This window comes from Geospiza fortis, unplaced genomic scaffold, assembly GCF_000277835.1.
Source record: "Geospiza fortis unplaced genomic scaffold, GeoFor_1.0 scaffold237, whole genome shotgun sequence".
NCBI lineage: Eukaryota > Metazoa > Chordata > Aves > Passeriformes > Thraupidae > Geospiza > Geospiza fortis.
Window position 1 is genome coordinate 4,193,767 of NW_005054319.1, and position 6,649 is coordinate 4,200,415.

Genomic DNA, 6,649 nt, shown 5'->3' on the forward strand with positions numbered 1-6,649 from the left:
GTGTCCGTGTCGCTGTCGTGCTGGGAGTGCACGGGAAGCTTGTGGGGCCAGCGCGGCGATCACGGAGTCCCGCTGCTGGCCCTGCACAGAGCACTCCCCAAGAGTCCCGCTGTGGGCCTGAGAGCGTTGTCCGGACACTTCCTGTCAGGTTTGGTGCTGTGAGCGCTTCCCTGGGGAGCCCGTTCCAGCCCCGCCTCCCTCCTGGGGAATGTTCTGCTGCTGATACCCAGCTTTAACCTCCCCTGGGTTACCGTGATTCAGCCCATTCTGTGAGGGCCTGAGCCAGGTGTGCTCTCGGGCCTGCTCAGTGACACCTACACTGATGGATGTCGTAGAATCATAGAAGGGTTTGGGTTGCAAGGAGCTTTCAGGCCACCCAGTTCCACCCAGGGACACCCTCCACTGTCCCAGGTTGTTCAAACCCATCCAGCCTGGCCTTGGACACTGCCAGGGCTGGGACAGCCACAGCTTCTCTGGTAACCTGTGCCAGGCCCTCACCTCCCTCACATGGGGGAGTTTTCTCCTAACATCTAAACCCACTCTTTCAGTGTGAAATGTCAGTGATGGTTTCTGGATTTTGATGCATTTTTTTGTTATTTTGTTGTTTACACAGCCATGTGATAAATTCAGTGAGCCACCTACTGTCACAAGGAAATGCTTGCTTTGCCTTTCAAGCCAATATTTGAGTTACATAATGAATTAAATATACACTGTTCAGGTCTGGGTTACACACAAGATTTTAAAACCATTTTGCAAACATTTCCTAGGAAGGTCTTTGAGATAAATTACCATCATGACACTTTTCAAGTAGGCAAAAATGTCCCAACAGATGAACAGTTGGCCAATATAATTTTTGGACATGGCCCCATTTTTTTTGCCCTATAACTGTTCTTTACAGTTTCCATTCAATCAACTTTCAATAACTGAAATAAAACAGAAAAATCAATGCATTGACCTAAACTTCTTATAAAATACTATTTTATTGACACAGAATCAAGCTGATATATAGAGAAAGAATAATTCCAGAGCAGGACATTTAGCAGCTTTCCGTTACTAATTGGAACACCATGTAGGATACACAAAGGTTAAATCAGGAAGCAGATTAACTTTATATTTACCAGTAGATGTCTGCCAGTCTCATTAGTTCTGGCTCATGTTGCACATTGCAACATGAGTGACACAGTATCGATTTTAAAATCTTGATTAAGAGTAAATTACTTTCTACACTGAAATAGGCAATATAATTACAAATTAGGTCATAATAACAAGCTAGCATCAGTATTTATTTGGATCTAATCATTTCATTAAATAGTGAGATTGATAAAATACTCTTTTGCTTTCCAACAAAGAAATTAGCAGATAATGCAATTGAATGCCAATTGAAGAGATTTACCAGATTTTGTCACATGAAGATTTGGATATTAGCTAATTATTTTGATAGTGAAACTAAACCTCAAAGGCATCCCACACTTCCTTTTTTGATTTCAGCTCTGTCATGGTAAAATCATTTTCAATTTAGCTAAAACACTGATTACTTTATTATGCAGAAGTCCAAAACTATTGACATGCAATTTGCAGCTGATGCCTGTAGAGATCATTTTCCATCACTTTAATGCCATCATCTCACTTTTGCTTCTCAGCCCTGACTTGTGTTTTTCTGTTGCATCAGAGAACATCTTTATCTTCTCTAAACTGTTCATGCTCTATTGCATTTTACCTAAATTTTTTCTCAGATATTCAGGCATTCCTCTATTCAAAGAAAAAATGTTGTGAGCCAACATTATTGAGTTGTTACATTTTCAAAGCATCCCCTTAAGCTTTCTCAATGTATATCTATAATATTTAGTAGTTCCTCATAGGTTTATGAAAAAATTCTTTTTCTTGGCCCTGCAGCATGACACAGAACAATCCTTGTCCTTGAGATCAGGTCTCCAAGAACTAAAAATGACACAGATAAACTGTGAACAGTGAGCGTGCAAATGAGACAGAGTTTAGGGTTATTTATGCTTACAGTTCTTTCTTTCTGCTGCCTTTTATATCCACTGCTATGTAAGCAAAAATTGCATTAACTGATTGCAAAAGCCCAAGTTCAAACAGGCACTTGGAAGAGGGGAAAAGTCAAATATTTTAGATTGAATAGAATGAAAGTTCAGTTTAAAAAAAAAAAAGCTAGAGAGTTCCAACAAACCCCTTCTTGTGAGTAGGTATTTTAGGAGTGAAAGGAAACTTGTCATCAGCTGTGGTGGTCTGTCTGCTGCCACCCTGCCTTCCTTCGCAGCAGTGACCTGCCAGGACACTCCCAGGCACTCCTCAGAGAGTTTATTGTCCCTGGTGACAAAAGCACTGAGTTTGTGATGCCGTTTGAGAGCCCTCCCTCTCCAAAACCTCTTAGAAAATGACCAGCACAACACACTGGACTGGCACAACACGACACGTGCAAGTGACAGTCACCTACAGGGGAGGTCACTGACAGCAGGGACAGCTCCCACACCAGCTGCTGGGTTATAGCAGTGTCACACAGAAATACAGTGACAGGTATGTTTAATCAGTTTATTAAAGGGTCTCACAATAATTCAAAATACCCAAGTGCCAGCAGTAAGCAGAATTACCCAAAAATACCCAGCTGCATCTCTTGGTAAAACAGAAGGTGGTTGATGTATGTCACTGTTGGCCTGGAGTGTTTTACAAAGAGAACAATTTTGTCATTTTTATATTTAGGAAGTAGGGAATAAATCAAATACTTTATTTTGAGAAGTTTTCCTCTTCACCAAAATTGTAACTTAGCAGCTTATCAGTATAAAATCACTGGGGGGAAAAACACTGTAGGTTTTCATACAATTTGCATATTCTATTTATGCTAAAATAAGCTATTTTGTGTTTATTTATTATATCTATTACTCTTAAAAATTCTTCAGAATTTCCACAAATGGTCCCAGTGAGTAATAGACTCCAGAATATATAATCACTTCTTAACAATTGTCTTATTTCTGTAATAAATCTGCATTTCTGTTTCAAGTGTTGAGCATGCTATATGATGAACCCCTGATTTTAATTTCTGGCTTTGATCTAATGTGCTATTTGTCTGGTTTTTGTCTTGCTCTCCTCTCCAAGAGAAGCTGCTCAGCTGGGATGTGAGTCACAGCTGTGCAGCATGACACGAGGAAGTAGGCTTCTTCCCATTCCATCTGTTCTCAGACAAACCAACCACAGAAGGTTTGGTCCTTTTTTAGGTCCTAGCTCTGCTGAAGTCCATAAGCTTGTCTGCAAGTCTGGAGCAAAACAAACACTAAATCTTTCTGAGGAAATCAGGGGCAACATCACAGCTTGTAGCTTTGGATTTTATTCATGTGAAAAATGACTGGACAATGGAAGGCAGCAAAACTAGTAATACCAAATGGGCTTATGTCATGGTTAAACCTTTATATCCTTTTTCTTGCTATTTTAAGGCTCATTTCTGTGAAATGCTTGATGTCAAGATAGAAGTTGAGGGGCACTTGCAGCTTCCATGTCTGTGTGTTTCAGCAATGCCTCACCTCAGGGCATGATGTGATGCCTATAAAAGGCTGATTCCCATATTTCTGCTGAGAGAGTTAAAGGGGATAAAAAACTGAAGAGAAAAACACAGAGAGAAGTCTCAGGTCCTTGTTTATAAATATATAATGATGCCTCTATTCCAAAAGCTCCCAGCCATATACAGGGATTACTGTGTGTAGTCCCACGGCCTTCCACAACAGTTGAAGCACTGTCTGTTACTGCTTGCTAAACCTGAGGGCAGACATCAGTGAATGCAGAGCCTTATGTGGTTTTTGTAACTGAAATTCCTGACAGAAGAGAGATTGATCAGAACTACCTAAAGAAAATACAGGATTTGTTTCTGCTTTATTCATATACCAGAGAAATCATCTATGGTAGAATCACATGACTGAGATGCATTTATTTTACAATGCTTTATTAATAATGTAAAGATTTACATGCTAACATTTGATTTTTATGCTTCTTTAATCTGTTCTTTCTGATGCAGCAAATGCTGACATTTAAAAGTTGTGGTTCCTTTTTTATTGCTGGCTTTGGTTCCTCTAGAGCAGACTGACTGCTATATTTGAACAGTGTACATATCACATGCAAGTACAGGGTTTTTTCAACACTCAGGAAGCTAATCATGCCAAAACTGTTTGCCTGGAATATCTATCCATTACTTGTGGATTAGAATATTTTCTAACAGTCATTTTCTGTCATGGTACTTCCCCAAATTCAGTGAAATTCTGAATTTCCTCCACAGCAATAGTGTCACTTTCCCCAGTTAAAAATATGTGGTCCATTACCTTGACAAAGAGATATCAACTAAAGAATTCAAACATCATTAAGCAAAAAACTTGGAATCTCAGGCAACTGTTAGGTGAGAAGCTTTAAGTGGTAGCTACTGTCCAAACAGCTGGAATAAGTACTACTGTCTGGATTTCAAAACAGGAGGGCAGAAGGGCTCAGAGAGTGACAGGCCAGAAAGGTGGATAACACCACAGGTGGAACTCTAGTCCAGAAAGGAATTTTGAATCCTCACTGCTATCTAACATTGACTTCTTTCTGCCAGTTACTCTGTACCTAATACTACATCATTAAATATCTGACTTTTGCCACCAACTCCAATTAGGGTCAAGCCTTAATTACAATTCTTACAGACAATTATGTCAGCTATTTTAATATGAAAAAGCATCTGGAAACCCTGTTTTCTCCAGTAAGGTTTCTCTGTTTTGTGTGAGGTTTGGGGGTTTTTGCTTCTGGATTTAATAGAAATTATCTAAAGGAAGAAGAGTGCAATGTGCTGAAAACCTTATTCCACCGTTTAGCACTTCAGACCTTTGCTTCACATAAAACTGGCTTTTGCACTTTAGTCCAAGCCCCAGTTTCCAGTGATTGTGAATTCCAGTTACAGCTTTTCACCCTGAACCAGTTTTTCCATTATTGTTAAGGACAGAAGGTTACTTTTGACCTCAGAATTGTACATGCTGTGTCCTGCAGGCAACTGAACAGAACCCCTGTCAGCTGGAGGTGTCATCTGTGAGTAAGGGAGCACACCTATGAATCACTGCCAGGTGTTCTGCTTGTTTCCCTGTACAAAGTGTACACTGGCTCTTCTCTACTTCTCTGTGGCTTCGTTCATGAGCTGTCAGTTACAGAGCACAGTAGTAATTGGGGATGAAAGATACTACAAAAGTGCCAATAATTACTGTCTCTGTAATGTTGATAGTCTGTGTCATGGTGAGTAGAACTTTCTGGTATTGCATCAGCGTGATTACCCTGCCACTCCCCATCCACAAAGGAGAATAATCCTCCCTCAGTGCCAGCACACACACAATACACACATTCAGGCAGTTTCCCAAACAATCTTAAATAATGATTTCTTCTTGTTGTCTAAGAAAAAGGCTTTCAACAGCAATTGTAATGGTGAGAGAAGACAAGGTGATAGAGCATGGAATAATATTAAGACTGATCTAAGCTTCAACTGTATGATTCATGATTTTATCAGAGGTATGGAAAGATTTATAATGGATTATTGTCACTGCCATTCATTATTTTCTTCCATCCTACTCCTCTGTGAGGTGCATTTGTAACTATTCTGTATACAACTCAGCACTGCAGTCATATGTATCAAACTGAGAATTCTTCTAATAAGTTGTCTGTTATTAACTTCTCACTCCTTTGCCCTATATTTCGTCTTGTAAGTTTCTTTTGTTAAACTAATGTTTTGGAATATTCCATGTTGCTCTCTCTTCTCACTCTCGGGGGAAAATCCATACCTGCAAAGTGTTGAGTATTTGTAGCATGATGTAAGTTATCTTTTTCTCTTTAAAAAAACCACACTACATACGAGGTAAACCAAAAAAGATGCAAGAATAAAATAAAATGTAGCTGGAATATAGTAATGTTTCACAATAGAATAATTATCACATCATGTATTTTAAGGAGCATACACATAATTGTCTGCCAGGACAAATAAACCTACTGTAAGAGAGATATCAGCTACGATTTCAAATGCAAAATTTTTAAAAATTCCAAATGGCATTTTCTATAACATTTGAGGAAATAAATATTTACAAATGTGTGGAGAAAAATTGTCTAAATATGTTGCCATTATCATCATCTACCCAAACTGTAATACTATTTTTAATGACTAACAGTAAGTATTTCTGTACTTTCTAATATTTCTAATTTTCTAATGTTGTCAATTATATACCAAATTCAGTATAAAGTTGTCAATTTAAAACCTATTTAAGCCGTGACCTGTGTTTTAACTTAAGTATTTTTTGACAGTGCAAAACAATTGATCCCAAAACAATAGGGTGGTTGAGCACTGAGAACATATATAAAAAGATAATGCTTGTCTCATGTCAGGATCATAAAACAATTAGTGCTGAAGTGTTTTGTCTGTTACAGCCTTCATCCCAGTCTTTGTGTTCTATTTTGTAATTATATTGTAGATGCTGTTGTACCTCTTTTTCATACAAAAAGCTCTAATCATCCCTGTGTTATGCACTGGATAAAAAAAGAACCAGTGAAGGAAGAGATAGGTGGTGGAAAATCAGAAGCAGTTTTATGTGTCTCTGGAATCTTGCCATGTCCTGGGTGTGACATCAGTCAGACGCTGCTGGTG